Source organism: Procambarus clarkii, chromosome 52 (genome assembly GCF_040958095.1).
Source record: "Procambarus clarkii isolate CNS0578487 chromosome 52, FALCON_Pclarkii_2.0, whole genome shotgun sequence".
Lineage (NCBI taxonomy): Eukaryota > Metazoa > Arthropoda > Malacostraca > Decapoda > Cambaridae > Procambarus > Procambarus clarkii.
In genome coordinates this window covers 87,364-102,725 of record NC_091201.1, presented here as the reverse complement: position 1 = coordinate 102,725, position 15,362 = coordinate 87,364, and positions in this window count along the sequence as shown.

Sequence of the window (15,362 nt, the reverse complement as noted above, 5' to 3'; positions counted from 1 at the left end):
TATTGAAAACAACATTGTCATATTTCTTTTCTTGGATCTAAATAATACGAAACTCGCTCCATGATTTGAAGTTAAAATCCTCAAATATTGTATAATAGTGACTTTTCACGTTAATCATGTAGTTTGATATTACGTAAATATATTCATTTTTACCAATATTTCGATACTATTTCATGTAGTCTCACGATATGTGATTTGGCTTTCAAATCTCAGAATGTCGCATAATATTGCATTTTAAGCATGTTTTCTCGCATTTTGTTTCGTACGAAAAATCGTCTAATTTAGCAATATTTTGACGTTTCTCATCCACTTTTCCTCTATGTGATTTAAACAAAATATCATTGAACTAGGCAATATTTTGCCGTTTTTCCACGTTTTTGTGAATTTTCAGTCTATGGGTATTAATTCATTATATATACGATAAAAATGATGCAAACACATAATTGATTAGATAATAACCTTAAATACTTCATTTTCAATCATCTATTTGTTTCTCGTTAAAATACTGTGTAAGATATTGAAAAGGGGAGAAGTTCTGTTTTTATTGCATATATCGACGTTTCAGCCGGATTAGAGCGGTTTTACGTGTACAACTTCCATCGGTAATATAAACGGAAAATCAAGAACATTTTAGTTAATTCTAATGAAAACACATTGTTTTTTATCATTTGTATTGAAAACAACATTGTCATATGTCTTTTCTTAGATCTAAATAATACGAAACCTCGCTCTATGATTTGAACTTAAAACCCTCATATATGGTAAAATAGTGACTTTTTTCACGTTTTTCATGCAGTGTGATTTTACGTATATATATACGTTTTTACCAATATTTCGATACTATTTCATGTAGTATCACGATATGTGATTTGGTCTTCAAATCTCAGAATTTCGCATAATATTGCATTTTAAGCAAGTTTTCTTGCATTTTGTTTCGTACGAAAAATCATCGAATTTAGCAATATTTTGACGTTTATCATCCACTTTTCCTCTATGTGCTTTAAACAAAATATCATCGAATTAGGCAATATTTTGCCGTTTTTCCACGTTTTTGTGAATTTTCAGTTTATGGTTTAATTCATTATATATACGATAAAAATGATGCAAACACATAATTGATTAGATAATAACCTTAAATACTTCATTTTCAATCATCTATTTGTTTCTCGTTAAAATACTGTGTAAGATATTGAAAAGGGGAGAAGTTCGGTTTTTATTGCATATATCGACGTTTCAGCTTTATTAGAGCGGTTTTACGTGTACATCTTCCATCGGTAATATAAACGGAAAATCAAGAACATTTTAGTTAATGCTAATGAAAACACATTGTTTTTTATCATTTGTATTGGAAACATCATTGTCATATGTCTTTTCTTGGATGTAAATAATACGAAACCTCGCTCTATGATTTGAAGTTAAAATCCTCATATATGGTAAAATAGTGACTTTTTTCACGTTTTTCATGTAGTGTGATTTTACGTAAATATATACGTTTTTACCAATATTTCGATATTATTTCATATAGTATCACGATATGTGATTTGGCCTTCAAATCTCAGAATTTCGCATAATATTGCATTTTAAGCAAGTTTTCTTGCATTTTGTTTCGTACGAAAAATCGTCGAATTTAGTAATATTTTGACGTTTATCATCTCCTTTTCCTTTATATGATTTAAACAAAATATCATCGAATTAGGCAATATTTTGCCGTTTTTCCACGTTTTTGTGAATTTTCAAATTATGGGTTTAATTCATTATATATACGATAAAAATGATGCAAACACATAATTGATTAGATAATAACCTTAAATACTTCATTTTCAATCATCTATTTGTTTCTCGTTAAAATACTGTGTTAGATATTGAAAAGGGGAGAAGTTCGGTTTTTATTGCATATCTCGACGTTTCAGCCGGATTAGAGCGGTTTTACGTGTGCATCTTCTATCGGTAATATAAACGGAAAATCAAGAACATTTTAGTTAATGCTAATGAAAACACATTGTTTTTTATCATTTGTATTGGAAACAACATTGTCATATGTCTTTTCTTAGATCTAAATAATACGAAACCTCGCTCTATGATTTGAAGTTAAAACCCTCATATATGGTAAAATAGTGACTTTTTTCACGTTTTTCATGTAGTGTGATTTTACGTAAATATATACGATTTTACCAATATTTCGATACTATTTCATGTAGTATCACGATATGTGATTTGGCCTTCAAATTTCAGAATTTCTCATAATATTGCATTTAAAGCAAGTTTTCTTGCATTTTGTTTTGTACGAAAAATCGTCGAATTTAGCAATATTTTGACGTTTATCATCTCCTTTTTTTTTATGTGATTTAAACTAAATATCATCGAATTAGGCAATATTTTGCCGTTTTTCCACGTTTTTGTGAATTTTCAGTCTATGGGTATTAATTCATTATATATACGATAAAAATGATGCAAACACATAATTAATTAGATAATAACCTTAAATACTTCATTTTCAATCATCTATTTGTTTCTCGTTAAAATACTGTGTAAGATATTGAAAAGGGGAGAAGTTCGGTTTTTATTGCATATATCGACGTTTCAGCCGGATTAGAACGGTTTTACGTGTACATCTTCCATCGGTAAAAAACACCGAAAATCAAGAACTTTTTAGTTAATGCTAATGAAAACACATTGTTTTTTATCATTTGTATTGGAAACAACATTGTCATATGTCTTTTCTTAGATCTAAATAATACGAAACCTCGCTCTATGATTTGAAGTTAAAACCCTCATATATGGTAAAATAGTGAACTTTTTCACGTTTTTAATGTTGTGTGATTTTACGTAAAAATATACGTTTTTACCAATATTTCGATACTATTTCATGTAGTATCACGATATGTGATTTGGCCTTCATATCTCAGAATTTCGCATAATATTGCATTTTAAGCAAGTTTTCTTGCATTTTGTTTTGTACGAAAAATCGTCAAATTTAGCAATATTTCGACGTTTATCACCTCCTCTTCCTTTATGTGATTTAAACAAAATATGATCGAATTAGGCAATATTTTGCCGTTTTTCAACGTTTTTGTGAATTTTCAGTCTATGGGTATTAATTCATTATATATACGATAAAAATGATGCAAACACATAATTGATTAGATAATAACCTTAAATACTTCATTTTCAATCATCTATTTGTTTCTCGTAAAAATACTGTGTAAGATATTGAAAATGGGAGAAGTTCGGTTTTTATTGCATATATCGACGTTTCAGCTATATTAGAGCGGTTTTACGTGTACATCTTCCATCGGTAATATAAACGGAAAATCAACAACATTTTAGTTAATGCTAATGAAAACACATTGTTTTTTATCATTTGTATTGAAAACAACATTGTCATATATCTTTTCTTGGATCTAAATAATACGAAACCTCGCACTATGATTTGAAGTCAAAATCCTCAAATATTGTATAATAGTGACTTTTTCACGTTAATCATGTAGTTTGATATTACGTAAATATATTCATTTTTACCAATATTTCGATACAATTTCATGTAGTATCACGATATGTGATTTGGCCTTCAAATCTCAGAATGTCGCATAATATTGCATTTTAAGCAAGTTTTCTTGCATTTTGTTTCGTACGAAAAATCATCGAATTTAGAAATATTTTGACGTTTATCATCCACTTTTCCTCTATGTGATTTAAACAAAATATCATCGAATTAGGCAATATTTTGCCGTTTTTCCACGTTTATGTGAATTTTCAGTTTATGGGTTTAATTCATTATATATAGGATAAAACTGATGCAAGCACATAATTGATTTGATAATAACCTTAAATACTTCATTTTCAATCAACTATTTGTTTCTCGTTAAAATTCTGAGTAAGATAATAAAAAAGGGAAAAGTTCTGTTTTTATTGCATATATCGACGTTTCAGCCGGAATAGAGCGTTTTTCGTGTACATTTTCCATAGGTAATATAAACGGAAAATCAGGAACATTTTAGTTAATTCTAATGAAAACACATTGATTTTTATCATTTGTATTCGAAACAACATTGTCATATGTCTTTTCTTGGATCTAAATAATACGAAACCACGCTCTATGATTTGAAGTTAAAATCCTCAAATATTGTATAATAGTGACTTTTTCACGTTAATCATGTAGTTTGATATTACGTAAATATATTCATTTTTACCAATATTTCGATACTATTTCATGTAGTATCACGATACGTGATTTGGCTTTCAAATCTCAGAATGTCGCATAATATTGCATTTTAAGCAAATTTTCTCGCATTTTGTTTCGTACGAAAAATCATAGAATTTAGCAATATTTTGATGTTTATCATCCACTTTTCCTCTATGTGATTTAAACAAAATATCATCGAATTAGGCAATATTTTGCCGTTTTTCCACGTTTTTGTGAATTTTCAGTTTATGGGTTTAATTCATTATATATACGATAAAAATGATGCAAACACATAATTGATTAGATAGTAACCTTAAATACTTCATTTTCAATCAACTATTTGTTTCTCGTTAAAATACTGTGTTAGATATTGAAAAGGGGAGAAGTTCGGTTTTTATTGCATATATCGACGATTCAGCCGGATTAGAGCGGTTCTACGTGTACATCTTCCATCGGTAATATAAACGGAAAATCAAGAACATTTTAGTTAATGCTAATGAAAACACATTGTTTTTTATCATTTGTATTGGAAACAACAATGTCATATGTCTTTTCTTAGATCTAAATAATACGAAACCTCGCTCTATGATTTGAAGTTAAAACCCTCATATATGGTAAAATAGTGAACTTTTTCACGTTTTTCATGTGTGATTTTACGTAAAAATATACGTTTTTACCAATATTTCGATACTATTTCATGTAGTATAACGATATGTGATTTGGCCTTCATATCTCAGAATTTCGCATAATATTGCATTTTAAGCAAGTTTTCTTGCATTTTGTTTTGTACGAAAAATCGTCATATTTAGCAATATTTCGACGTTTATCACCTCCTTTTCCTTTATGTGATTTAAACAAAATATGATCGAATTAGGCAATATTTTGCCGTTTTTCAACGTTTTTGTGAATTTTCAGTCTATGGGTATTAATTCATTATATATACGATAAAAATGATGCAAACACATAATTGATTAGATAATAACCTTAAATACTTCATTTTCAATCAACTATTTGTTTCTCGTTAAAATTCTGATGAAGATATTAAAAAAGGGAAAAGTTCTGTTTTTATTGCATATATCGACGTTTCAGCCGGAATACAGCGTTTTTCGTGTACATTTTCCATAGGTAATATAAACGGAAAATCAGGAACATTTTAGTTAATTCTAATGAAAACACATTGATTTTTATCATTTGTATTCGAAACAACATGGTCATATGTCTTTTCTTGGATCTAAATAATACGAAACCTCGCTCTATGATTTGAAGTTAAAATCCCCATATATGGTAAAATAGTGACTTTTTTTCACGTTAATCATGTAGTTTGATATTACGTAAATATATTCATTTTTACCAATATTTCGATACTATTTCATGTAGTATCACGATATGTGATTTGGCCTTCAAATCTCAGAATGTCGCATAATATTGCATTTTAAGCAAATTTTCTTACATTTTGTTTCGTACGAAAAATCATAGAATTTAGCAATATTTTGATGTTTATCATCTACTTTTCCTCTATGTGATTTAAACAAAATATCATCGAATTTGGCAATATTTTGCCGTTTTTCCACGTTTTTGTGAATTTTCAGTTTATGGGTTTAATTCATTATATATACGATAACAATGATGCAAACACATAATTGATTAGATAGTAACCTTAAATACTTCATTTTCAATCATCTATTTGTTTCTCGTTAAAATACTGTGTTAGATATTGAAAAGGGGAGAAGTTCGGTTTTTATTGCATATCTCGACGTTTCAGCCGGATTTGAGCGGTTTTACGTGTACATCTTCCATCGGTAATATAAACGGAAAATCAAGAACATTTTAGTTAATGCTAATGAAAACACATTGTTTTTTATCATTTGTATTGGAAACAACATTGTCATATGTCTTTTCTTAGATCTAAATAATACGAAACCTCGCTCTATGATTTGAAGTTAAAACCCTCATATATGGTAAAATAGTGACTTTTTTCACGTTTTTCATGTAGTGTGATTTTACGTAAATATATACGTTTTTACCAATATTTCGATACTATTTCATGTAGTATCACGATATGTGATTTGGCCTTCAAATTTCAGAATTTCTCATAATATTGCATTTTAAGCAAGTTTTCTTGCATTTTGTTTTGTACGAAAAATCGTCGAATTTAGCAATATTTTGACGTTTATCATCTCCTTTTTTTTTATGTGATTTAAACTAAATATCATCGAATTAGGCAATATTTTGCCGTTTTTCCACGTTTTTCTGAATTTTCAGTCTATGGGTATTAATTCATTATGTATACGATAAAAATGATGCAAACACATAATTGATTAGATAATAACCTTAAATACTTCATTTTCAATCATCTATTTGTTTCTCGTTAAAATACTGTGTAAGATATTGAAAGGGGAGAAGTTCGGTTTTTATTGCATATATCGACGTTTCAGCCGGATTAGAACGGTTTTACGTGTACATCTTCCATCGGTAAAAAACACCGAAAATCAAGAACTTTTTAGTTAATGCTAATGAAAACACATTGTTTTTTATCATTTGTATTGGAAACAACATTGTCATATGTCTTTTCTTAGATCTAAATAATACGAAACCTCGCTCTATGATTTGAAGTTAAAACCCTCATATATGGTAAAATAGTGAACTTTTTCACGTTTTTAATGTTGTGTGATTTTAAGTAAAAATATACGTTTTTACCAATATTTCGATACTATTTCATGTAGTATCACGATATGTGATTTGGCCTTCATATCTCAGAATTTCGCATAATATTGCATTTTAAGCAAGTTTTCTTGCATTTTGTTTTGTACGAAAAATCGTCAAATTTAGCAATATTTCGACGTTTATCACCTCCTTTTCCTTTATGTGATTTAAACAAAATATGATCGAATTAGGCAATATTTTGCCGTTTTTCAACGTTTTTGTGAATTTTCAGTCTATGGGTATTAATTCATTATATATACGATAAAAATGATGCAAACACATAATTGATTAGATAATAACCTTAAATACTTCATTTTCAATCATCTATTTGTTTCTCGTTAAAATACTGTGTAAGATATTGAAAAGGGGAGATGTTCGGTTTTTATTGCATATATCGACGTTTCAGCTTTATTAGAGCGGTTTTACGTGTACATCTTCCATCGGTAATATAAACGAAAAATCAAGAACATTTTAGTTAATGCTAATGAAAACACATTGTTTTTTATCATTTGTATTGAAAACAACATTGTCATATATCTTTTCTTGGATCTAAATAATACGAAACTCGCTCCATGATTTGAAGTTAAAATCCTCAAATATTGTATAATAGTGACTTTTTCACGTTAATCATGTAGTTTGATATTACGTAAATATATTCATTTTTACCAATATTTCGATACTATTTCATGTAGTATCACGATACAATTTGGCTTTCAAATCTCAGAATGTCGCATAATATTGCATTTTAAGCAAGTTTTCTCGCATTTTGTTTCGTACGAAAAATCGTCTAATTTAGCAATATTTTGACGTTTATCATCCACTTTCCCTCTATGTGATTAAAACAAAATATCATCGAATTAGGCAATATTTTGCAGTTTTTCCACGTTTTTGTGAATTTTCAGTCTATGGGTATTAATTCATTATATATACGATAAAAATGATGCAAACACATAATTGATTAGATAATAACCTTAAATACTTCATTTTCAATCATCTATTTGTTTCTCGTTAAAATACTGTGTAAGATATTGAAAAGGGGAGAAGTTCGGTTTCATTGCATATATCGACGTTTCAGCCGGATTAGAGCGGTTTTACGTGTACATCTTCCATCGGTAATATAAACGGAAAATCAAGAACATTTTAGTTAATGCTAATGAAAACACATTGTTTTTTATCATTTGTATTGGAAACATCATTGTCATATGTCTTTTCTTAGATCTAAATAATACGAAACCTCGCTCTATGATTTGAAGTTAAAACCCTCATATATGGTAAAATAGTGACTTTTTTCACGTTTTTCATGTAGTGTGATTTTACGTAAATATATACGTTTTTACCAATATTTCGATACTATTTCATGTAGTATCACGATATGTGATTTGGCCTTCAAATTTCAGAATTTCTCATAATATTGCATTTTAAGCAAGTTTTCTTGCATTTTGTTTTGTACGAAAAATCGTCGAATTTAGCAATATTTTGACGTTTATCATCTCCTTTTTTTTTATGTGATTTAAACTAAATATCATCGAATTAGGCAATATTTTGCCGTTTTTCCACGTTTTTCTGAATTTTCAGTCTATGGGTATTAATTCATTATATATACGATAAAAATGATGCAAACACATAATTGATTAGATAATAACCTTAAATACTTCATTTTCAATCATCTATTTGTTTCTCGTTAAAATACTGTGTAAGATATTGAAAAGGGGAGAAGTTCGGTTTTTATTGCATATATCGACGTTTCAGCCGGATTAGAACGGTTTTACGTGTACATCTTCCATCGGTAAAAAACACCGAAAATCAAGAACTTTTTAGTTAATGCTAATGAAAACACATTGTTTTTTATCATTTGCATTGGAAACAACATTGTCATATGTCTTTTCTTAGATCTAAATAATACGAAACCTCGCTCTATGATTTGAAGTTAAAACCCTCATATATGGTAAAATAGTGAACTTTTTCACGTTTTTAATGTTGTGTGATTTTAAGTAAAAATATACGTTTTTACCAATATTTCGATACTATTTCATGTAGTATCACGATATGTGATTTGGCCTTCATATCTCAGAATTTCGCATAATATTGCATTTTAAGCAAGTTTTCTTGCATTTTGTTTTGTACGAAAAATCGTCAAATTTAGCAATATTTCGACGTTTATCACCTCCTTTTCCTTTATGTGATTTAAACAAAATATGATCGAATTAGGCAATATTTTGCCGTTTTTCAACGTTTTTGTGAATTTTCAGTCTATGGGTATTAATTCATTATATATACGATAAAAATGATGCAAACACATAATTGATTAGATAATAACCTTAAATACTTCATTTTCAATCATCTATTTGTTTCTCGTTAAAATACTGTGTAAGATATTGAAAAGGGGAGAAGTTCGGTTTTTATTGCATATATCGACGTTTCAGCTTTATTAGAGCGGTTTTACGTGTACATCTTCCATCGGTAATATAAACGGAAAATCAAGAACATTTTAGTTAATGCTAATGAAAACACATTGTTTTTTATCATTTGTATTGAAAACAACATTGTCATATATCTTTTCTTGGATCTAAATAATACGAAACTCGCTCCATGATTTGAAGTTAAAATCCTCAAATATTGTATAATAGTGACTTTTTCACGTTAATCATGTAGTTTGATATTACGTAAATATATTCATTTTTACCAATATTTCGATACTATTTCATGTAGTATCACGATACAATTTGGCTTTCAAATCTCAGAATGTCGCATAATATTGCATTTTAAGCAAGTTTTCTCGCATTTTGTTTCGTACGAAAAATCGTCTAATTTAGCAATATTTTGACGTTTATCATCTCCTTTTCCTTTATGTGATTTAAACAAAATATCATCGAATTAGGCAATATTTTGCCGTTTTTCCACGTTTTTGTGAATTTTCAGTCTATGTGTATTAATTCATTATATATACAATAAAAATGATGCAAACACATAATTGATTAGATAATAACCTTAAATACTTCATTTTCAATCAACTATTTGTTACTCGTTAAAATTCTGAGTAAGATATTGAAAAGGGGAGAAGTTTTGTTTTTACTGCATATATCGACGTTTCAGCCGGAATAGAGCGTTTTTCGTGTACATTTTCCATAGGTAATATAAACGGAAAATCAGGAACATTTTAGTTAATTCAAATGAAAACACATTGATTTTTATCATTTGTATTGGAAACAACATTGTCATATGTCTTTTCTTAGATCTAAATAATACGAAACCTCGCTCTATGATTTGAAGTTAAAACCCTCATATATGGTAAAATAGTGACTTTTTTCACGTTTTTCATGTAGTGTGATTTTACGTAAATATATACGTTTTTACAAATATTTCGATACTATTTCATGTAGTATCACGATATGTGATTTGGCCTTCAAATCTCAGAATTTCGCAAATGTTGCATTTTTAAGCAAGTTTCTTGCATTTTGTTTCGTACTAATTTCTAATCATCGAATTTAGCAATATTTTGACGTTTATCATCCCCTTTTCCTTTATGTGATTTAAACAAAATATCATCGAATTAGGCAATATTTTGCCGTTTTTCCACGTTTTTGTGAATTTTCAGTTTATTGGTATTAATTCATTATATATACGATAAAAATGATGCAAACACATAATTGATATGATAATTACCTTAAATACTTCATTTTCAATCAACTATTTGTTTCTCGTTAAAATACTGAGTAAGATATTGAAAAGGTGAGAAGTTCTGTTTTTATTGCATATATCAACGTTTCAGCCGGAATAGAGCGGTTTTACGTGTACATCTTCCATTCGTAATGTAAACGGAAAATCAGGAACATTTTAGTTAATGCTAATGAAAACACATTGTTTTTTATCATTTGTATTGAAAACAACATTGTCATATTTCTTTTCTTGGATCTAAATAATACGAAACTCGCTCCTTGATTTGAAGTTAAAATCCTCAAATATTGTATAATAGTGACTTTTTCACGTTAATCATGTAGTTTGATATTACGTAAATATATTCATTTTTACCAATATTTCGATACTATTTCATGTAGTCTCACGATATGTTATTTGGCTTTCAAATCTCAGAATGTCGCATAATATTGCATTTTAAGCATGTTTTCTCGCATTTTGTTTCGTACGAAAACTCGTCTAATTTAGCAATATTTTGACGTTTCTCATCCACTTTTCCTCTATGTGATTTAAAGAAAATATCATCGAATTAGGCAATATTTTGCCGTTTTTCCACGTTTTTGTGAATTTTCAGTCTATGGGTATTAATTCATTATATATACGATAAAAATGATGCAAACACATAATTTATTAGATAATAACCTTAAATACTTCATTTTCAATCATCTATTTGTTTCTCGTTAAAATACTGTGTAAGATATTGAAAAGGGGAGAAGTTCGGTTTTTATTGCATATATCGACGTTTCAGCCGGATTAGAGCGGTTTTACGTGTACATCTTCCATCGGTAATATAAACGGAAAATCAAGAACATTTTAGTTAATTCTAATAATGAAAACACTCATATATGGTAAAATAGTGACTTTTTTCACGTTTTTCATGTAGTGTGAATTTACGTAAATATATACGTTTTTACCAATATTTCGATACTATTTCATGTAGTATCACGATATGTGATTTGGCCTTCAAATCTCAGAATTTCGCATAATATTGCATTTTAAGCAAGTTTTCTTGCATTTTGTTTTGTACGAAAAATCGTCGAATTTAGAAATATTTTGACGTTTGTCATCTCCTTTTCCTTTATGTGATTTAAACAAAATATGATCGAATTAGGCAATACTTTGCCGTTTTTCCACGTTTTTGTGAATTTTCAGTTTATGGGTTTAATTCATTATATATACGATAAAAATGATGCAAACACATAATTGATTAGATAGTAACCTTAAATACTTCATTTTCAATCAACTATTTGTTTCTCGTTAAAATACTGAGTAAGATATTAAAAAGGGGAGAAGTTCTGTTTTTATAGCATATATCGACGTTTCAGCCGGAATAGAGCGTTTTTCGTGTGCATTTTCCATAGGTAATATAAACGGAAAATCAGGAACATTTTAGTTAATGCTAATGAAAACACATTGTTTTTTATCATTTGTATTGAAAACAACATTGTCATATTTCTTTTCTTGGATCTAAATAATACGAAACTCGCTCCATGATTTGAAGTTAAAATCCTCAAATATTGTATAATAGTGACTTTTTCACGTTAATCATGTAGTTTGATATTACGTAAATATATTCATTTTTACCAATATTTCGATACTATTTCATGTAGTCTCACGATATGTGATTTGGCTTTCAAATCTCAGAATGTCGCATAATATTGCATTTTAAGCATGTTTTCTCGCATTTTGTTTCGTACGAAAAATCGTCTAATTTAGCAATATTTTGACGTTTCTCATCCACTTTTCCTCTATGTGCTTTAAACAAAATAACATCGAATTAGGCAATATTTTGCCGTTTTTCCATGTTTTTGTGAATTTTCAGTCTATGGGTATTATTCATTATATATACGAAAAAAATGATGCAAACACATAATTGATTAGATAATTACCTTAAATACTTCATTTTCAATCATCTATTTGTTTCTCGTTAAAATACTGTGTAAGATATTGAAAAGGGGAGAAGTTCTGCTTTTATTGCATATATCGACGTTTCAGCCGGATTAGAGCGGTTTTACGTGTACATCTTCCATCGGTAATATAAACCGAAAGTCAAGAACATTTTAGTTAATGCTAATGAAAACACACTGTTTTTTTATCATTTGTATTGGAAACAACATTGTCATATGACTTTAATTAGATCTAAATAATACGAAACCTCGCTCTATGATTTGAAGTTAAAACCCTCATATACGGTAAAATAGTGAACTTTTTCACGTTTTTTATGTGTGATTTTACGTAAAAATATACGTTTTTACCAATATTTCGATACTATTTCATGTAGTATCACGATATGTGATTTGGCCTTCAAATCTCAGAATTTCGCATAATATTGCATTTTAAGCATGTTTTCTCGCATTTTGTTTCGTACGAAAAATCGTCTAATTTAGCAATATTTTGACGTTTCTCATCCACTTTTCCTCTATGTGCTTTAAACAAAATATCATCGAATTAGGCAATATTTTGCCGTTTTTCCACGTTTTTGTGAATTTTCAGTTTATGGTTTAATTCATTATATATACGATAAAAATGATGCAAACACATAATTGATTAGATAATAACCTTAAATACTTCATTTTCAATCATCTATTTGTTTCTCGTTAAAATACTGTGTAAGATATTGAAAAGGGGAGAAGTTCGGTTTTTATTCCATATATCGACGTTTCAGCTTTATTAGAGCGGTTTTACGTGTACATCTTCCATCGGTAATATAAACGGAAAATCAAGAACATTTTAGTTAATGCTAATGAAAACACATTGTTTTTTATCATTTGTATTGAAAACAACATTGTCATATATCTTTTCTTGGATCTAAATAATACGAAACCTCGCTCTATGATTTGAAGTCAAAATCCTCAAATATTGTATAATAGTGACTTTTTCGTATTAATCATGTAGTTTGATATTACGTAAATATATTCATTTTTACCAATATTTCGATACTATTTCATGTAGTATCACGATATGTGATTTAGCCTTCAAATCTCAGAATTTCGCATAATATTGCATTTTAAGCAAGTTTTCTTGCATTTTGTTTCGTACGAAAAATCATCGAATTTAGCAATATTTTGACGTTTATCATCCACTTTTCCTCTATGTGATTTAAACAAAATATCATCGAATTAGGCAATATTTTGCCGTTTTTCCACGTTTTTGTGAATTTTCAGTTTATGGGTTTAATTCATTATATATACGATAAAAATGATGCAAACACATAATTGATTAGATAGTAACCTTAAATACTTCATTTTCAATCAACTATTTGTTTCTCGTTAAAATACTGAGTAAGATATTAAAAAGGGGAGAAGTTCTGTTTTTATTGCATATATCGACGTTTCAGCCGGAATAGAGCGTTTTTCGTGTACATTTTCCATAGGTAATATAAACGGAAAATCAGGAACATTTTAGTTAATGCTAATGAAAACACATTGTTTTTTATCATTTGTATTGAAAACAACATTGTCATATTTCTTTTCTTGGATCTAAATAATACGAAACTCGCTCCATGATTTGAAGTTAAAATCCTCAAATATTGTATAATAGTGACTTTTTCACGTTAATCATGTAGTTTGATATTACGTAAATATATTCATTTTTACCAATATTTCGATACTATTTCATGTAGTCTCACGATATGTGATTTGGCTTTCAAATCTCAGAATGTCGCATAATATTGCATTTTAAGCATGTTTTCTCGCATTTTGTTTCGTACGAAAAATCGTCTAATTTAGCAATATTTTGACGTTTCTCATCCACTTTTCCTCTATGTGCTTTAAACAAAATATCATCGAATTAGGCAATATTTTGCCGTTTTTCCACGTTTTTGTGAATTTTCAGTTTATGGTTTAATTCATTATATATACGATAAAAATGATGCAAACACATAATTGATTAGATAATAACCTTAAATACTTCATTTTCAATCATCTATTTGTTTGTCGTTAAAATACTGTGTAAGATATTGAAAAGGGGAGAAGTTCGGTTTTTATTCCATATATCGACGTTTCAGCTTTATTAGAGCGGTTTTACGTGTACATCTTCCATCGGTAATATAAACGGAAAATCAAGAACATTTTAGTTAATGCTAATGAAAACACATTGTTTTTTATCATTTGTATTGAAAACAACATTGTCATATATCTTTTCTTGGATCTAAATAATACGAAACCTCGCTCTATGATTTGAAGTCAAAATCCTCAAATATTGTATAATAGTGACTTTTTCACGTTAATCATGTAGTTTGATATTACGTAAATATATTCATTTTTACCAATATTTCGATACTATTTCATGTAGTCTCACGATATGTGATTTGGCTTTCAAATCTCAGAATGTCGCATAATATTGCATTTTAAGCATGTTTTCTCGCATTTTGTTTCGTACGAAAAATCGTCTAATTTAGCAATATTTTGACGTTTCTCATCCACTTTTTCTCTATGTGATTTAAACAAAATATCATTGAATTAGGCAATATTTTGCCGTTTTTCCACGTTTTTGTGAATTTTCAGTCTATGGGTATTAATTCATTATATATACGATAAAAATGATGCAAACTCATAATTGATTAGATAATAACCTTAAATACTTCATTTTCAATCATCTATTTGTTTCTCGTTAAAATACTGTGTAAGATATTGAAAAGGGGAGAAGTTCTGTTTTTATTGCATATATCGACGTTTCAGCCGGATTAGAGCGGTTTTACGTGTACATCTTCCATCGGTAATATAAACGGAAAATCAAGAACATTTTAGTTAATTCTAATGAAAACACATTGTTTTTTATCATT